The following is a 20,834-nucleotide window of genomic DNA, read 5'->3' on the forward strand; positions in this document are numbered from 1 at the left end:
CTTTCCTTATTTCTCTCTCATTATCTTTGATCACATATTTTCCTGATTTTGTTTTCTTTAGTTGCGTACTTTCTTTCGATCAAACCCTACTTTCTTCTACTCTTTTCTTTCTCGAATTCTTGAAACACAAATTGTTCAAGTTTTCTTTTCTTGTTCTCAAGTGCTCACAACAGAGTAAATTCAGTCTCATCATGTCAAAAAGAAGGAGTTCAAGGTTGGTCGAAAAGGAGGTTGAAGAATCTCCTGAAATTGAAACGAAGCACAAAGAAGTGGTTGATCCGGTTGTAGAGGAAGAGGTTGAAGAAGAAGAAGAAGTCCTCTATACGGAGGTCTTCAAAGAAGCCAGCAACTGCAAAATCCACCACTACAAAATCAACAACACCAAAAATCACCACAAAATCTACCACCACAAAAGCGGTTACTTCAAAATCAACCGCCAAAAATACCAAAACCGCCCCTCCCAAAATTACAAAAACCACCACTCCCAAAAAGCCTGTCACACCAAAATCAAAGGCTCTCTCACCAAAACCGGTTGAGGAGTCTAAGCCAGAGGAGTCGGAAAGATGAGGAGTCAGAATCTGAAAGGAGTCGGAGCCGGTGGGTGTCGAACCGGAAATCAGGAGTGGAGGAAGAAGAAGTTGAGAAGGAGGAGTTGTAGTTGAAAAGGCAAAGAAGGTTGTCGCCAGAAACCGCATCAAAGCGGTTAAGTCTGTTGAGAAACGGTTCCAAACCCTAAAACCATCAATCAAAACCACCAAGCCAAAATTCTACCCCTACAATTCACCCAACCAGTGGAGAAATTAAAAGAAGAAGGCAGATGCTGATGTTGAGGGGAAGTTCTAAAAGGAGTGTTAAGGCTGGTGCTAGCAAGGGCCTAGGATAAAGACGGTTGCTAGGAAGGTGCTGAATCTTCCAAAGGCAAGGAGATCATGGAGCAGGAACCAGAACAGACCGGTTCCCTGCTACAAAAAGAGGAAGGTGCCTGCTACTCTGCTGCTGAGGGTTCTAAACCCAAGAAAAGTAAGTCTATTACTCCTGCGCCTTTGTATGATTTGAGGGATAGGTCTATACTGGTTGGTTTTTCTGTTGCAAAGAGTTGGGTTAATCAGAAATTCTTGCATGAGGTTAAGGAAGCCCTAGATTTTCAGAAATGGTCTGTGTTTGCCAAAGAACTTGATGTGTTTATGCCTTTGGTTGAGGAATTTTATGAACACCTGCATACTAAGGACGATGGGTCCTACTTTGCTTTTGCTAAGGGCACTCCCATTAATTTATCTGAGAAGAGTCTGGCTGAAATTCTCAAAGTCCCACACAAGGGACTGTATGAGTACTCAAGGGAGAACTGGCCCACATTTAAAGGCCTCACAGCAGAACAGTGCAGACGAGGTTATTCATTGGTCCTCCTGACCCTAAGCAGGGGTATACCATTGGCCATCTAAGGAGCCAATCATGAGGATCTTTCATACCATAGCCTCAAAGATTGTGTTTCCCAGAGCAAAGGGCACATGAGTGTTCGGTTGATGGATAGTGTTCTTATTTACTGTCTCATGGAACATATTCCAGTCAATCTCCTGCTATGATTTGGGTCACATGATCATGTGTGGAAAAGCCAAGCATGCACTCTCCTATGGAGGATGGCTGACCTTAGTGTTCACTCATTGGAAAATTCATATGGTGGGAGACTATGGCACCATGTCTCACCTTACGAATCAGATTATAGGTCAGAAGGGCATGTCATATGCAGGTGGTGTTCTGAAAATGAAAAGTGCAGCAAAGGGTGCTGCTATTGGTGAAGGGACCAGTACGGAATCAGTTCAGGCTAGTTATGCCTTGGTGAAGCAGTTGAGTGACCAGAATCAGATGATGCAGAATATGCTGAATAGTGTTACTCAGCTTTGCACTGCTCTTCAGGAATCCTACAAGAGAGTTGAGGTTCGCCTTGACAAGGCTGGTATTCAGGGTAGAGAGGGATCTAAGGAAAAGGATGAGTCATCCCATGCTGCTGGTGATGAAGATGATGAAGAGGATGAGGCAGAAGAGGAGGGGAAGAGCAAGAAGAAGAGGAGGAGAAGAACATGAAGAAGATGCTTCAGAGAACCTTGAGGAGGAAGAAGATGATGGGACTGAAAATGACTCTGGAGCTGATTGATTCTCTTTTCTTCTTACTATCTTTTGCTGCTAACCTGTTGTATAATTGGAGTAACACTCGAAGTATACAAGTTTAAAGGTTTCGACTAACAGTGGCACTGAGTGTGGCACTGAGCATGGCACTGAGCCTGGACGGAAATTTGATAAAATAGACAATCAATGACTTGAATCCACAAGCTTGATTGAATAGCAACTTCTAAACTACTTGGATAAGTCACACCACCAAGCAATCTAAAAGGTCCTAAGAACACAAACCAACTTGCTAAGGTTAGTTAAGCATAGGCACTAACACTTGATTCCAATCCAAGAATACGAAGTATTAAGCAAAAGTATAAACTCACGTTTAAGTCATAAAAGTCATCTATATTTCATTCACTTTGTCCGATTTATATAGGACTTGTTACAACTTAGTTTTCTGATTTTCTAAGAAAAAATAATTAAAGAAAATAACTAACCACTAACTACACTAAGAACATGGTTTAGATCATGTTAGAAGTGGCCTAAGCAACTAACTAGACCCACAACGGCCATGAACTAACATGCTACAACTACTTTTCCTATTATTATGGCGCCTTCATCCTTGTTGTTTGGACGTGTGCTGCTGCTGATTTTTGAAGTTCAAAGACTTACTCTTGCACGCCTAAATAGTAGGACAGTTGGTTAGAGGGAACGTGTGATTGAGGAGTTGCAATAAACTCCTATTCTCGTGCCACTTTCACGCTACACTTTCCCTCTTCCTTGTCCATCTTCGTAGCTTCATTTTAAGTTGTCTTTAATACATCTTAAGCTAAGAAAATGTCGAGGTTACAAGGACTTACAAGACTCCATAAGTAAATAAAAGAATACAACTCAAAACAACTAACATGAAATACATATTAAGGACGAAATAACTCAAAGGAAAAACAAAAGACACTCCTATGGACTTAAGGACTAACATTTCTAACTTATTCGAATAGTTCATGAATTCTAATGACTCGACACTATTGGATTAAAACAAAGCTTTACATAACCATAATAACCATGGAACCTTGAATAATCCACGCATTGCAATGAAAGCCTTGTGCTTAAGCTTCGAACCAAATGCTGTCATGGGCGTACCTACATCATCCTCCCCTTCTTTGAAGAAGTTTGACCTCAAACTTAAGGATTTTCCAATTTCATCATAGAATGGAGAAAGGTCAATTACATGTGCATCTGTGGGAAGGGATGGCTTCGGTACATCGAAATCAGTTTGATGATCAACTTGGAGTAGGGTAATCAAGGTTGGACGTTTGGTTTTTGTAGGAGGATGCTTGTGATCTTGCAAGGTAATGAGAGGTGTTAACACAATGTTTTGGTTTTTGTGATGGAACGAATAGGTGTTCTTATATCCGTCATGGATCACACGCTTATCAAATAACCAAGGTCTCCCTAATAAGACATGGCAAGCACTCATGGGAATCACGTCACACCATAGTTGTTCTTATAAACATTTCCTATACTAAAAGATAACAACACTTGAGAATGGACCTGAATACCTTTACCTAGATTAAGCCATTGAATCACATATGGTCTAGGATGTGGTGAGGTAGGAAGTTTAAGCTTTTCGACCATAGTTTGTGAAGCAACATGGTACAACTCCCTCCGTCAATTATCAAGGTACATACCTTACCTTCAACGGTGCATTTTGAGTGAAAAATGGACTCCCTTTGCTGCATACCCTCATGGCTAGCAACTCCACTTAAGGCCCTCCTCACAACGAGACATTCTCCTTCATCAGACAAGCTCTTCTACGTCCTTGTTCTCCTCAGTGAAGGCTCCTTCATACTCCATACCTGTTGCCTTCTTTCTTCCTTCGCCTCTTGACTGCTTCAACTTCTACCAAACTCACAACTCGCCGGTTTGGAAAATCCGGGCAATGTGGCCTAAACCTTGACATCTAAAACATCTCCTAGGGGCTTTTGTTAGGCTAGGGTAGTGTTTTGAAGTGGTGGGAAAATCTGGTCAGATTTGCAAAGGTACGAGAGGTAACCTTACATGTGGCTCTTTGTTGTTTATCAACCTTATGAGCAAGGATGATCAACTCTTCCAGTGTAGAGTAATGGTGTAACTCCACAACATTGGCAATTCTGGAATCTAAACCTCCAAGGAAACGCACTAAGGTTTGAGGTTCATCTTCTTGAATCTCACATTTCATAAGAAATGCTTCGAAATCACGTGCATACTCCTCCACACTCTTATCTCCTTGTTGCAAATGATGAAGTTTTGCAAAGTTTTCTTGTACATAGTATGTTGGTAAGAACTTCTTTTTCATGAGTTTCTTCATCTTAGGCCAAGCACGAACTTTATCCTTACCTTCTCGTTCTCTCTTAGAGCATACACTTGCCCACCATGTGGATGCATACTTTCTTAGTTTGAGAGCAACAAGCTTCACTCTCTTCTCCTCCGGGATTTGTTTATAATCAAAGACTCTCTCCACGGTTCTCATCCACTCAATAAATTCATCTGCATCAAGTCTTCCATCATAATCAGGAATGTCGACTTTGAGGTCATTAGAAGAATGAAAATTGTTCCTCCTTTGGAGCAAAGTAATATCACTTGCTTCTCCTTCCGAGTCATCATCACCTCTTTGTCGGGCAAGCCTAAGTGAGAGTTGTCTCACTTGGTCTTGGAGTAATGCCATTCTAGCATCACTCTCCCTCCTTTCTTCTTCAATTACTTGCAAAGTTTCACGCCAATTTGGTGGTGGGTTTGCATCATCTTCCATAGTTAGAATAATTTCGAAATGGATTGTTTGTGTTTGGGATTGTTGGGGAATGTGTTTGGGGCTTAATGATGATCGAAATGGGTAAGATTTAAGCTTAGCTCTGATACCAAGATGTTGTATAATTGGAGTAACACTCGAAGTATACAAGTTTAAAGGTTTCGACTAACAGTGGCACTGAGTGTGGCACTGAGCATAGCACTGAGCCTGGACGGAAATTTGATAAAATAGACAATCAATGACTTGAATCCACAAGCTTGATTGAATAGCAACTTCTAAACTACTTGGATAAGTCACACCACCAAGCAATCTAAAAGTTCCTAAGAACACAAACCAACTTGCTAAGGTTAGTTAAGCATAGGCACTAACACTTGATTCCAATCCAAGAATACGAAGTATTAAGCAAAAGTATAAACTCACGTTTAAGTCATAAAAGTCATCTCTATTTCATTCACTTTGTCCGATTTATACAGGACTTGTTACAACTTAGTTTTCTGATTTTCTAAGATAAAATAATTAAAGAAAATAACTAACCACTAACTACACTAAGAACATGGTTTAGATCATGTTAGAAGTGGCCTAAGCAACTAACTAGACCCACAACGGCCATGAACTAACATGCTACAACTACTTTCCCTATTATTATGGCGCCTTCATCCTTGTTGTTTGGACGTGTGCTGCTGCTGATTTTTGAAGTTCAAAGACTTACTCTTGCACGCCTAAATAGTAGGACAGTTGGTTAGAGGGAACGTGTGATTGAGGAGTTGCAACAAACTCCTATTCTCGTGCCACTTTCACGCTGCACTTTCCCTTTTCCTTGTCCATCTTCGTAGCTTCATTTTAAGTTGTCTTTAATACATCTTAAGCTAAGAAAATGTCGAGGTTACAAGGACTTACAAGACTCCATAAGTAAATAAAAGAATACAACTCAAAACAACTAACATGAAATACATATTAAGGACGAAATAACTCAAAGGAAAAACAAAAGACACTCCTATGGATTTAAGGACTAACATTTCTAACTTATTCGAATAGTTCATGAATTCTAATGACTCGACACTATTGGATTAAAGCAAAGCTTGACATAACCATAATAACCATGGAACCTTGAATAATCCACGCATTGCAATGAAAGCCTTGTGCTTAAGCTTCGAACCAAATGTTGTCATGGGCGTACCTACATCATAACCCCTCTTTTCTTAAACTTTCTATCTGGTTACCCTCCCTTCCCAAATTACAAAAACAATTGATCTTCTGTAATTTGGTCTACTCCTGGTCTGTAATAACTCTTAATTAGGACAAGTAGCTTTTGGTACTCTGCAGGAACTTTGGTAGCATCAGCATCCCTAGAATGCTGTTTGAGCTGCCTATTTGGCTTGTATTAGTTTATATTATGTTCCTTTGTTTGTACCCTTGATTTATTTTGATGATTCCAAAAGGGGGAAGCAGGTGCGAAGTTCTGTGATCTTTTCCACCTAATCTTAGGGGGAAGTAGATATGGTGCTATAAACTGTGTGTTGCAGCAACTAGAACAAGGCTGAATGCCTTGTTAGAGGTGGCAGACTAGACTTGGTCTGGAAGTAAGTGTATTCAAAGCACTTTACTTCTTTTCACCCTAATGACTTAGAATAAGTCTGAACAACTACGGATTTCTTCTTGCGAATGCATGTTTAAGTCTAAGAGCTCTGAGTCTAATTAGTATTTGCCTATGGTACTTAGAAACTCTTTCTTAAACTGTTGTCAGTTAGTTGTGAACTGGTGTACTTGTAAATAATGCTTAATCTGCCGGAACAGTACGAGACCAGTGCCTTGAGTTCTTTCTTAAGAATTCAAATTTTTGAATAATTCTCAAAACAAATGATATTATTTACAGAGGGAACGTCAGGTTTGTCATCATCAAAAAGGGGGAATTTGTTGAGTTCCCTGTTTTGAGTTTTGAATGATGACAAACCACATTGAACTATTATATTGCATGCATGTTTTTGTTTACATGTGTAGGTGCCAAAGTACAAGTTCAATGGATAGAAAGACGAAGCTAGTGAAGCCAAGTCTTGACGAAATTGCATGAAGACCAAGATCAAGTTGTAGCTTTTAGGTCTTAGATGCAATGTAAGTGGTATAAAGGTTTTGATGCACTATAAAGGTTTGAAACTTGAGAGATGAGCTAGTTGTGAATGACAAGTAACCTCGGGTACTTGTCATACACAACTACAAGTAAAACTTGGTTGATTGGAACAGTCTGGGAACAGATCTGAACCAGTCCTCTAAGGTTTACTTCATGCATTCGTATTTTAGGAAAGTTTTCTTTCCGCGTAAAATTGATTTTCACAATACACTGATGCATGGTTTGTTATGTGAGCAAGATTTCTTATGTATGGTAAGTGTGTTATATGATATTATACTGAGTATATTTTCCTTGGGATAATTTCCATACTTCCGAGGAAAGTATACTCACATAATATCATGTAATATTTACTTACCAAAGGCTTATTTAAGAAGTACTGCTAGCATTCAAACCTTAAGCTTTTGCACGTATATTTTCAGAATACTCTAAGCAAAAGCACTTCATCTCTTGAACTCTCAAATCTAAGCATAAACCTGAATACCACATAGATCTTAAATTACTCTCATTCTAAGCGTGTAAGGTTGTTTTGTTTTTGAGAGAAAAATTGATTGTATTTGAGCATTCTGTGAGTTCAGTTTGCTGGGGAAGTTGATCAGGGATCAACTTCATTTGAACCATCATAGTTGGTGGTTGAGTCGAACTTCCATAGGTGGAAGTTGGGGAATCATCTTGTGCATAGGTGCATAAGTGATTGAGTGTAATTCTTTTGTTATTCTGAGTTGATTAATAAAAGAGTGAGTGAGTGGAGGACGTAGACTTATTAGAAGTCGAACCTCGTTAAATCCCGGTGTTGTTTATTCATTGCTTTTATTTCCACTGCTAGAGAACTGTTCTTGTACTGTTCTTACTATAATCGAAAATAATTTCAACATTCGGACAAACACTCAATTCACCCCTCCTCTTGAGTGTCTCTTGCACTTATACTTATGACAAACTATTGAGATCTTTGTCAGATTATTTAGTGGTAAGGTCTAGCTAACTATCCTAAAAGAACTCTTTTTGGCAGGTATTTTGAGACCCATCTCCTTATCTTACTTGTTTAGGATTTTTGCTTGATTTTGTGCCCTTATCTCATTCCTTACTTTCTCTTTGCTTGTACACTCCGAGGACGAAGTTTGTATTAAGCTTGGGGGAGTTAGCATGTGTTTTCTCCATCTCATAAATTTTCCTCCTCTTTATATTTAGGTTCTTTTTAGTGCTTTTGCAGGTTAGGTTTGCATAAAAAAAATAAACACCAAAATATTTTTTAAATTTTTTTTAAATTTTTCTACATTTAGGATAGCTTGGTTGCATGGATGATTTATGGCTAAAAGTGGTCATAACTTGATTGGAAGACCTTTCCTACATTAGACTGGATGGTTTTGGAAGCCCTGATGTGACTCTTGAGAACGATAACTTTTGGTAGAGTCTTTTTGAGATTAGGCGAGTTGGTTGATTGGATTGCTTTACCCCTTGTGTGACAAATCTCGAAGGAGGGCCAAGAACCTCGTAATACTCATTCACAAGCCTCACCATTGATCACCTAACTTGTGACTTGCATTTTAGCTCCCCAATATTACATAAGACCGAGCCTTTAGAAGAATGATTTAGGGCGTTTCTTTTTGCTAGAAATAGGAGCTCCAAAGCCAAAAGCTTTTATACCGGCATAATTATCCGCTTCTCAACTCATCTGAGCCTTTCTATCCTATTTTTGCTTAACCTTCATAATAAGTCATGGCCAAACTTTCCCCAAAGTGGAGTGCGTGTCGAGTTTGTGTTGAGTTGAGTTGTTTTGATATTGAGTCTTGGTTGAAAGTGAATTAATATGCAAGTATCATTTCAAAAGCTAAAGAAATTTGTGATAGGAAAGGCAAAAGAAATAAAAGAAAGAAAGAAAGCTGATATTGTTTCATTTGGATTTTTATTGAATAGAAAAGAAAGAAAGATCAATTTGATGAGAAAAATGAAAAACATTTAAAAAGTGAAAGAGTTTAACAAAGTGAAAATCAAGATTATGTGTGAGATTTTGAAATGAGATTGGTGTTAGGACTAGCTTGGGGGAGTATTTACCCCTAGTTTGTACTCCGCTTACCCTTTTGCACCACATTCCTAAATTATAATCCACACCCTTGACCTAGCCCCGTTACAACCTTAACAAAGTCCATTTTCACTTCTAGATTGGACTTGGTCGATTTAGTAGTGGCGGGCGAGATTTTGTGCAAGTCATGATGGGGGTCATCAAAATGTGGTAGAGGCGAGCTATTATGTTTGAGCATCCCTAGGGAGGAGTCAAACTTGGGACTTGGAAGTGGACAGGAGTTATAAAACACTCTTAGAAAGCCTATTTTTTAAGGAGATTCGATTGATCGGGGGATTGGATCTCTTAAGTCACTCTTGTGCTTCCTAGTCATCTTCCCTCTTGTGTTTGGTTGGTCTCCTAAATCTTGTTATGAACTCATTTAGTTTGCATGTCATGTTTGTAGCTTTGCACATAGAGCATTTAGGCTAGTGTATTTCATGGTTTTTCTTTTTCATCTTTTTCTCCTCTTCTCTTTCTTCTTTCTCATTCTTGATTTACTTGAGGACAAGTAAAATGGTAAGCTTGGGGGAGTTTGATAAGTGCGTTTTTAACGCACTTTATGGACTTTTTTTAGCTCATTTTGACCCTCTCTCTCCCATTTCTTCCATCTTTCTTCTCCATTTCCCCTTCTATTTCATTCATTTGATCATTCTTGATCATAGTGGTATTTTGCTAGATTTTCAGTCATTTTTGACCGAATTTCTAGTACATTTGCTTTCACCCTATTTTATATTCTTAATATAGGTGGAACTACCTAAGATGGATATGAGTTATAGAGTTTGCAAAATGAAACAATGAAAATAGAGCACGCGTTGTGAAATGGTGTGCTTGCACCATGCCCCATGTCCGCTAGCACAAAGGAGCACATAGTGCCTTAAAATCTTGTATGGGGAACTTCAAATGGACACAACTTTCAAACCACAAATCAGATGAAGGTAAATTTAGTTTGAGGTGAAATCCCATTTCGATATCTTTCTAACGACTGTTTATAAGTTTGATTTGGATATAAAACGAAGAAGTTATGCTCGTTTTAAGATCAAAAGGTTCTGGTGCGCCCGCACCTGGTTTTGGTGCGCCCGCACCAGTCGAATCTGCAAAAGAAAAAAACTCGAGGTTGCTTAAAAACTAGGGTTTGTTTGATGTTTTGAGGATGCTTTATTCTAGTTTTTAGAGAGTATTTTTAGGGTTCATACTAGAGAGAAAAACACTTGAGTTTTATTCAGATTTGAGAATTATTAATCATAGTTTGTGATTCCGATAGCATTCAAGGTACTTTTCATTCAATTTAATTTGAAGTTTCAGTTTTTATTTCATTCTTTTCGTGTTTGTTCTTGTTCTTAGTTATTCTTAGATCTTCATTCTCATAGTCTCATAATTGTGCTTTCTATTAGTTTAATTATCTCTTAATCATGTTTAGTCTTACATTAGTCATAGATTTTATGTTTAATTGCTTAGAATCCATGATTAGTGAGTAGTTTCATATCTAGGGGTAGAGTGAAAGTATGAATTAGGGTTTTGATGAGATAGTGATGTTCTACAAAAAGTTATGCATTGATCTTGGTGTTTTGAAACCTTAGGATAGATATTGATCACATTTATACTTTGGTATTTTGAATTCAAATGTTCTTGAATCGAATTTTGAACTTTTTTATCTTCCCCAAGAATCAACTTAATTTCTAGGCAAAGATATTGGGTAGAAATTAAGGAGATCCTTTATTAGGGGTGATATGCTTACTAAACCAATAAGTCTAATAATCAAGTATAAATCTGAATCTTGAAGAAATTAACTCCAAGAACTTCGAATAACAAGTATAAAAGTCAAACAAGGGATATTTCTTTACTCAAGATCACTCCTGAAACTTCAATAAAAGAATCTAAACACTCTTAAAATCACTCCTGAATTTAAGATGTTTAACACTAAGAATTCAACACTCCTGAAGAATTATTAATGGTTTCAATCGTTAAGCTTTCAAGCAAACAATCAAGAAGATGTATAAAACAAAAAATTAAACTCCATGTATTATTGAGAATTCGGCCCCTATATATAGGGTACAACCTATACTAATCCTACTAGGAAAAGATAAAAGAACTTATGCTAATCCAACTAGGAAACATAAAAGATTTATACTAATTCTACTAGGAAAACATAAACTTATCCTAATCTAATTAGTAAAATCACACGCCTAAAGATAATATGTACAAACCACATGTTTATCTTGTAAAACATAAAATCTATCTACTAGATATATAATAACATAGCAATCCTAACAGAACTAGGATTCTATGTAGCAAGCAAGAAGTAATCCTTACAGAACTAGGACTCCTCTTCACTCCATCCCACGCCTCCTTCCATGTTCCATGTCACCACAAAAGCCAAGACTTGGTTCTTATTCTTGATTTCAAACCCTAGAGTGTCCATGATCAAGTCAATAGGCTCATGGATAACAAGTGCATTTGCATCCATATCAAGGAGTTTTCCAAATTTATCGAATCTCTTAATCAATTGACTAAAGACCATTCGAGAGAGGATATAGTTGATTGATTAAGCGGTTATTCTTGAGGACCATTCGAGAGAGGACTCGAGTGTTTTAGAGGGAAACTAAACCTTGCATAATCATCGCTGTTACATCACAATCGCATTAATATTCATTGTCCATTCATGTTCATACTAGTAACCTTAAATCTAGTGTCTTCCTATTTGATAATTTAACTCGTGTTATTTCCTAGTTCTTGTTATTAGCTAGTCATAGTTGTTACCAAACCTTTTTCAAACCCCCAAATATCCTTCAATTAGGTAATTTAGACTTGATAGACTTTAATTAATCCCATTTTTCCTGTGGATCGATCCTTGGCTTACCTTTACTATTTTCTTAGTAATTGCTTGTTAGGTTTTATCGGTATTATTTGAAAAGCGATCTTTGGTGCCTTAACAATACACTAAAAACCTCTTATCACTCTTGCACATGTATTGGTTCGCCACAAATAGCCTGTTCGCCACACTACTCTTGCTTTCAACATTTTTATAAACAACAGTGATGGTAGCTTGTCATGGTGATGCCCTCATAGTTTAGCTAAATCTTTTTTCCCGGGTTTTATCACCATTATTCTCATCACAACTCTATCTACATGATCAATTCGCCAACATATGCAACAAAAAAGTGACAATATTTCATATTTCACTGGGATCTTTATGTTTTCTACCCCCCCACTTTGAGTTTGACATACTCTTCTAAGGGATCTATAATATCCATGATTACTCGAACCCTAATTGATTTATTAATATCCACGACATCAGTTTTGTCAATATTAAGACCCCAACTTTATTCGCCAGCAATTCAATATTTGATTCACAACCTCTTCCTCGGAGTGGTAGGTTATAGAATCAAACCTACATAGGGAGCGAGTGTCATTGCAATTTCGATGGCTTGCCATCATCTTGGATTTAACTGAGAAATAATGTATATTTGTCAAAATGTCATGGTCGCCATTCTAAGATTTGAACTTTATCACGCCAGTGGGATAGTTGGAAAGAGAACATGTTGCCATCAATCCTCCTTACCTCTATTACGTGCATGGGTTGCCAAATTTTTGTGATTGTGTCTATTAGGACATTTGCATTGACGTTCATTCTAGCCCAAATTTTTTGTACAAGAACTAAAGAGACTTTATCCTCTTCATCATCGCTATGGCCAAAATCTGCATGACATGACGTCAGACGAACAACATCTAGACAATAGATTAGTAACGCAATAACACTTGGAGAGACAATTGAGTCCGTCTGCACAACAGATGAATGACGTCTAGATGACAGTTAATTCCGTCTGGACAACAGTTGAGTCCGTCTGGATGACGGATGAGTGAAGTCTGGACGACTGACGAATGACGCTTGGACGACAGGCGTATGACGCTTGGATCAGAGACGAGCGACATCTGAACGACATATAATAAACGTCGTGACAACAAGAAAGTGACGTCGCGACGCGACGCAAGGTGAGTATTGTCGCGACGCCCAAAAGCCAGTAGTCGACGCCCAGCAACATAACCAACTCAGAAGAAATCCCTAAATACTAAGAGGCGGTTACCAACATCAAAAGAGAGTCAAAAGTTGTGCCTATGTTTGTGGGATCCTTATTTCCACTCACTTAACTATTCAAATGACACATGGGATAAAGGATTACTTGGCAACCAAGGTCAAAACATTTGGAGAGAATCAAGGAGCCAATCAAGGACAGTTATAACTGATTTATACTCTATGTGACGCCAGTAGTACTGACCGACACGACGGATGCAGTCAACCGACGTGAAAGAGCAATATACCAAACGAAGTTTTTGCAACCGTTCCTATAATCAAGGAAGCACTTACTACTGCCCTAGAACGTGTCAAAGCAATATACATTACTTGGAGGAGTCTACAAACAACAAGAAGACTAAGTCATAAGTACAACCACTATGTCCTACATTGTAGGAGGCACATGTCTCTTTGGTCAACCACTTACAACCGCCTAAAGAGCTATAAGAGGAAACACATCAGCATTATTCAAGGAAGATTAAGAGGAGACAACCTAGAGAAAATACATCATCAAAGGCCATCCTTACTCAAATACTTTTCACTCCACGATCATCAAAAGTAATTATATTTTCTCAAAGATACTCTTGTATAACTCTTCCCTTAGTCAAATACTTTAGATTATCAATAATTAGCATCGTGTAAACATCCAATGTACATGTATTCAACGTGGGATTTAATGCCGGTATCATAATGGATTGGTGGACATCCAAGCCACTCGCAGTTTTTATCCATCTTCATTGGGGTTTTCCACGTCACCATTTCTTGTCTTCCTTTTCTTTATTTTTGTCATTTGAATTTCTTCCTTTGTTTCTCTTGCTTTAATCTAGTTATCGACGTCCCAGCCAATGATCGTCCCTTGTGCAATTTTTGACATAAACAATTTGGCACCCACCGTGGGGCCGATGGCTAGATTTTTTTCCTCTAAACACATTTCCATAAACCCTCACATTTTCACAAAGTCCAGTCTATGCGACATATAGCTTTATTTGAAGTGTCAGTGTCGAAGTAGTAATTCGTCATCTTCTTTGCGTCACGACCATGTGCATGGTGACGTAAGAATATCTCTTGACATCCAGACACCAGTTGACATCCGAAAATTCAGCAAAATCAAAGCACAAAGCGGCGTCATAGCGTGACCGAAGTCCAAGCATGAGCAGACTCCGTCATGATATTGAGGATCAACACTCACATCGGTGAAGTCGATCCAATTAAGCAGATGTTGATTGTGATGACGCAAAGACCTTATTTATCGTTGACTTCGTGGACTTCCTGACTTCACGACGAAATAGGTAATAAAGTTTTATTTGTTAATTTCTAATTGTCTTGCTTTTTCTCGTAGAGATGCAACAGGTATCGATCCTAACGTCGTGACCAACCAAGCACACATTTACCATGATGTAAGTATATGTCAATGACTTATTCGAAAAGTCAAAGTCGTTGTGACAATCAAAATTCTGTCGCGACTAAGAAGATCGTCGCGACTAAATGAAAAAAGTCGTCTTGTTGTCGCGTCGGAATGAAGAACGTCGTCGTGACAGATGAATAAGTTCGTCGCAACCAGAAAGTTGGTCGGGACAAATGAAGTCGTCGTGACGAACAATCCAATGTCGACCTAACAGTGACGTTGTCTTAGTGCCAGTCCTTAACCAAAGACGTCTCCTCTGGCCCCAACCGTCACCCGTGCGACACATTAGTAAGTTCTTTTTACTTGACGTGACACTAAGGTAATTCTCTTTAATTTGATTTGGTAAACTACAATTTAACATCACGGTATCCATTTAATATGTTTTGGATTCGGACATGACTAACTACATCAATCCGTTTGTTTTGAGATAACGCAAGTTTGTCAGGAAAATGGAGAATAGATTATAGCGTCAAGGTTCTACACTATCAGTTACCGCCCAAGGACGATTCTAAAGTCACAAGCGTCATCTAATTTTGTGGTTAACTTCAGTCCAAAACTAAGTATGATGTGTGGAAACCTTTGTTTTGTCCTAAAGTCGCCACAGGGGGACATGATAGTATGATTTAATTTTTGTGACTTTTAGATTATAACTTATTGTTTTTGCTAAGAAATTAAGGATGTTAATGCTTTCACAAAGGGAATACCGGGTCAGATCTGTATGTCCTGAGTCAATAGTCCGTACGCCGGAATCCTGCAAAAGCTAAGGTTAGACTGCCCTGGAGGTGGTTCCGGGATCGCATCTCCGTCGCTCAAGTCAGTCATCAAGCTCGAGAGAGAAAGTCTAAAGAGAGATGATCTGGTTTGTTAGGTAAGAATTCAATACCTTCTCATTGTTGAGGGAGCTTGGTATTTATAGTGCCTTGGGACTCCTAGCTGTAAACCAGCTGGAGGGCACTCACAGCTGGAGGGAGCCCCAGAGATGCGCCCTTGGAAGCCTAAGGGCCTGCTGAGCCTCAATCCTCCTTTAATTGGCTTACAGCCTGCAAATGAGCCCAAACAATTAGCCCCACGCCGGGAGTGGGGGACCCTGAAGCCCTGTAGAAGCGTCACCCATTTGCGGCAGAACCTAGACTAATATGAGGTGAGGCCGACCCGATCTCTAAGGAGAGGGAAGGCAAGGCCGACCCGGTCTCCAAGGAGTGGGGAGGCAAGGCCGACCCGGTCTCCAAGGAGAGTGGAGGCAAGGCCGACCCGGTCTCCAAGCAGAGGGGAGGCGAGGCCGACCCGGTCTCCAAGGAGAGGGGAGGCGAGGCCGACTCGGTCTCCGAGGAGGGGACAGGCGAGGCCGACCCGGTCTCCAAGGAGAGGGAATACGATGCCGAGCCGGTCTCCAATGAGAGGGAAAGCGATCCAATCTCTACGAAGGGAGAGTGGGGAGGGCCGACCCAGTTCCTTTGAATGGGAGATGGATAGGCCGACCCGGTCTTTCCTTGCATAGGGGAAGATGGATGCCGACCCGTTATTTTCAGAAGAGAAGGCACCGACTCGGTCCTCTTTGAAAGGGGAGAGAGAAGTTTGACCCGGCTCTTTGGAAGGAGGGTAAGACGGGGCCAACCCGGTCAGCATTGACCTCTTTAGAAGGGAAAGCGACTCGGCCAAGGAGGGGAAGGCCTCCTTGGGCCGATTTTGGGTGGACGTGGCTCGGATGAGGGCTAATGAGCCCCTAGATTGTCCGAGTCAGTGCCATCTCTCGCTAAGTCATCCTTAGACGTAGGAGAGTGACTCAACCAAGGAGGGGAAGGCCTCCTTGGGCCGAGTTGGGTGGACGCGACTCGGATGAGGGGCTAATGAGCCCCAAGCTTGTCCGAGTCGGTGCCGTCTCTCGCTAAGTCATCCTTAGACTTAGGAGAGTGACTCAACCAAGGAAGGGAAGGCCTCCTTGGGCCGAGTTGGGTGGACGTGGCTTGGATGAGGGGCTAATGAGCCCCAAGCTTGTCCGAGTCGGTGCCGTCTCTCGCTAAGTCATCCTTAGACTTAGGAGAGTGACTCAACCAAGGAAGGGAAGGCCTCCTTGGGGCAAGGTTGGTGGACGCGGCTCGGATGAGGGGCTAATGAGCCCCAAGCTTGTCCGAGTCGGTGCCTGGGAATTTGACCTGATTCCCGAAGTGCATTGACTGGTGAGCTGAATAATGTTCATTAACTCTTGAATGCCATATGGCATTCATGGATTAATGGGTTTCTGGAAAACATGGTGGCGTTTGATCTTTTGGGAATATGACGAAATTTCATGACGTTTCGACTTCTTTTGGGCGAACCTTTTGGGCATTTGGGTTGCCTGAGAGAGGCCCAATAAGGGTGCTTGGAGGAGGTCCCGGTCCATTATCGGACGCGGGGAGCGGCGCTCAACGCCTATAAATATGGGGAGAGGAGAGATGTTTTAATGTTTTCTCTTCACAATTCTCTCTCTAAACTTTCGAAATTCTTCTCTTTCTCTCTCTTCTTTCAAGCTTTTCTCTCTCTAAGTCTGAGTTCAGTCTCTTCGTCCGACCAGGTACGCTCTTCTTTTGATTTTTCTTTAAGTCCTTTCCTTTCGTTTTAATAAAATCGGTCGACCCCCTCTGTTGATAAATAATGGGGAGATCGTACTAGTGTCGACTTTAATTAGTTGCCCGGATCCCTCGGCCGTGCCCGATGCGCTTTCCTTCCTGAGTACTCCTTCGCAGACCGAGGAGGAGGAGGCCGAGGGTGCCATCCCCCTACCCTGGGAGGTGTCCCTGGCCTATCCCTCTTCAAGGAGTTACTTAGATAAGTATTTGTTTGATGTTGTAGTTAGGGTAACTATGCCGGGAGAAGAAGGTGAAGCCTCCACATCTGGCCGGTTCGCGTATCCGGAGATAGATCCGAGAGGCAGTCCGGGCGCGAAGTTCCCTCTCCCTTCTCTAATAAAGGCTCTGCTGGAAGACCCCACAGGGTAAGCTGCTAGGATTCAAATAAAGGACCCGTATCTCTTGGTCCGACCGGACGCAAGCCACACTATATTGGCTCCTCCCCCGGGATGCACGGCTTTTTATTACAAGGCCATGGAGATGGGCCTCAGGTTTCCTCTAACCTTTCCTCTGACCCAATTTGAGAAGGACCCAATTTGATGGAGGAATCTTGGCCGTCCAGGTGATATGCAAGATCATCGGGGTCAGGCCGACCGTGACGTTGTGGCGCCTTATGTATAAGTTGGTAGAAATGATGGCGGGGGAACACGGTCCGGGCTGGTGGTGCTTCCAGGCTCGGCGGGGCTACCGAACTGTTCTCGATCTTCCCACTTCTCAAAAGGGGTTTCGCTGAGGATTTGCTTTGTTTTCTTCGGGGGAGAGTGGGACATCCCAACTGTACCCTCCACCGCCGAGCCCAATCATTGCCTGAATTTTCAAAGTGCCCGAGCTGTCGGACGAGGAAGCCGTGGCCGCCTGCTATATGCAATTGGAGGCCAAGATAGTCGACGGCGGGGAAGTCTTTGTTGCGGGGAACTGGCTCCCGAGCTGCAAAATCTTCAAAAATGAGAACTTCTTGGCTGCCATGGGGCTAAGTCCGGCCTTTCCCAGGGGAAATTCGGCACAGGGGGTCCGGTTGACTTGTTTATCTTTCTTTGATTTTGTTTCTGATTGACGGTCGCTTTTGGAGAGGCTTTACTACAAAAAAAAACTACATATAGAGGCAATCCAAAATTGCATCTAAATGTATGTTTGTAGCCTCTAAAGGTCTTTAGAAGCAATTTTGTTGCCGCGTCTAATTAGTCCGTCGCTAATTATGGGTTACCCCTAATGCCTCCTTTTAGAGGCAGTCACGTTGTGGAGCTGCTAAAGACACTTAGGTTTAGAGGCAGTCACTTACTTTTAGAGGCGGTCATAGGCCAGTCGCTAATTATAGGTTGCCTCTAATGCAACCTTTTTGAGGCAACCATGTTACATTGGTGATAAGACTGTTTATTTTTAGAGGCAACCACATGCCTGTTGCTAATTGGTGGTTGTCCCTAATGCCACCCTTTTGAGGCAGAAAACTTCAAGTGCTGCAGAAGCGATTTACTTTTAGAGGCGGTCATAGGCCAGTCGCTAATTATAGGTTGCCTCTAATGACACCTTTTTGGGGCAATCATGTTACATTGGAGATAAGGCCATGTATAATTACAGTCAACCACATGCCTGTTGCTAATTGGTGGTTGCCCCTAATGCCACCTATTTGGGGCACACATGTTACTACATTGGTGATAAGGCCACTTATATTTAAAGGCAACCATAAATTCATCTCTAATTTTAAGTTGCACCTAATGCAACCATAAGTTAACTTTTACGACCATTTTTACAATTGTAGATGTTCATATTTTCCTTCAAATTGTCAAATTCATACGACCACATATTGCTCTAGTTGAGAGGCTTAAATTTGATTATAATGTAGTACGGTTGTATTTAAGAAAACAAACAAAACTGAGTATTAAATAAAATGAAATTAAACAAACTAAGAATTAAATTAAAAAATGAATTTCTTTTGTTAATAATAATGGGAAACGCAATTCCAGTGGAACGAATTAGACAAATGAATCTAAATCTAAAATTACATTGAATCCCTAACTGATTTTTTTTTTTTTTTTTTACCAAATAATGTACAAATACGCTACAATTTGGAATGGAAACACAATTCCTTTAGGATTCTTTAGCTATGTCGAAGACTGAAACTAATCTCTTTCAATATAAATCTGCATCACAGCTTCAACTAACCTGCAACATACCCAAAAAAACAAAAATGAATAATTAAGGGCTTTGCTAAACGACGCCCTAAAATTTCCTACTAACGCCCTAAATACGGTATTTTTATACCGTATTTATACCTTTATATTTCTTTTCTCTCTCTCCCCTTTGACTCAAAACCAGTTTCTATTCTATTTGGCATTTCATTTGTCAAGAAACTACCGCATTTCATTTGTATCCTTATACAAGATTTGATTTGTCAAGATACATTTCATAAATCAAAGTTTCTTACATTTATTTGTCAAATTAGATTGATAAGATTTGATTTGTATCCTTCCAACAATCATATATTATCTCCCCTCTGACTTCCAACAATCATATATTACATTTCATTTGTCAAGAAACAACTCATAAAGTATCCTGCAAATTCCTGCAATTCTCCATCACAACTCCAACTGCCCTATCCCCTTTGTACCAAGGACGCCCAAAACCACTGCATTTCATTTGTCAAGAACACAGAATTCATCTGTCAAGAAACTACCGCATATAAGGACCCAAAACTACCGCATTTTTTCTTCATTTTAATTTTTTTTTTAAAAAAATGGGGCGCCCACCAAGGACGCCCCACCACCGGTGGAGGCGTCCTTGGCAGGCGCCCCATTTTTTCTGAAATTTTTTTTAAAAAAAAATAGGTAGGCGCCTCACCATGTGGTGGAGCGCCTGCCATGGACGCCTCCACCGGTGGTGGAGCGTCCATGGTGGGCGCCTACCTATTTTTAAAAAAAAAAAATCAGAAAAGGAATAAAACAGAGGAGAAGAGGGTGTGGGGTTAAGGTGGTGGTGTTGTGTCGGTGGTGGTGCAGTGGTAAGGCGGCGGCGGCGGTGGTGGTGGAGGTGTGGCAGCTGTAGTAAGCTTTGTCAACTTGTTTGGTTTTTTTTTTCCTTTTTTTAAAAAAAAAAATTATGAAAGGTGGTAGTGTTCGTGTTGGTGTTGGTGGAGGGGGCATGAAGGTGATGGTGGTGTGGAAGGAGAAGGGGAAGTGAGGAAAGAGGAGAAAATGAAAAATACAATATTTTATACAAATACAGGGCGTAAACAGGAAATTCTAGGGCGTGATTTAGCAAATGAGATAATTAATTCAACAAAATCAAACGAATATTAAGAATAAACTAAATGAAATCACATCACATCAAAATTTTAATTTGCATACCCCGATAAGACGAAATTAGATGATAAAACCCAAAATTTGATCGAAATGAAAGGACATTAACAAGAAAATTTACCCAAATTTGAACGAGATGGCCAGTGAATTTAACCCCAAAATTAAAACCCCCAAATCTAAAAAATTACCCAAATTACACCCCTCTTTAACCGAATTTTTTTGATAGAAAGTACCCAAAATCGTTCGTCATCGTTCATCATCGTTGATCAGCCTTCGTAATCGTTCATCACCTTCGTCATTCATCTGCATAAACAATCAACAAGGAAACAAAAAATTAAGAAAAAATAAATAACTCCAAAAAAGTCGAAAATAATTGAATCCTAAAT

General features: G+C 40.3%; 1 long non-coding RNA gene across 2 annotated transcripts in view; it reads right to left on the bottom strand.

Annotated features, from left to right (window-relative positions):
* Window positions 1-19,062: 19,062 nt before the first annotated feature.
* The window catches only part of LOC125496050 (uncharacterized), a 2,890-nt gene continuing 1,118 nt past the window's right edge, over window positions 19,063-20,834 (bottom strand). Inside the window, exons 1-2 of one of the 2 annotated variants that reach the window (XR_008968816.1) lie at window positions 20,682-20,834; window positions 19,063-19,315 (exon numbers count right to left, since the gene is read on the bottom strand). The exon at window positions 20,682-20,834 is cut by the window's right edge and continues 1,118 nt beyond it. This is a non-coding gene — a long non-coding RNA (uncharacterized LOC125496050). Of the gene's footprint in view, window positions 19,316-20,636 lie in introns of both variants that reach the window. The other variant, XR_007272721.2, reaches the window with a different exon arrangement.

The sequence above is a fragment of the Beta vulgaris genome, chromosome 3, assembly GCF_026745355.1.
Source record: "Beta vulgaris subsp. vulgaris cultivar EL10 chromosome 3, EL10.2, whole genome shotgun sequence".
Taxonomy (NCBI): Eukaryota; Viridiplantae; Streptophyta; class Magnoliopsida; order Caryophyllales; family Amaranthaceae; genus Beta; species Beta vulgaris.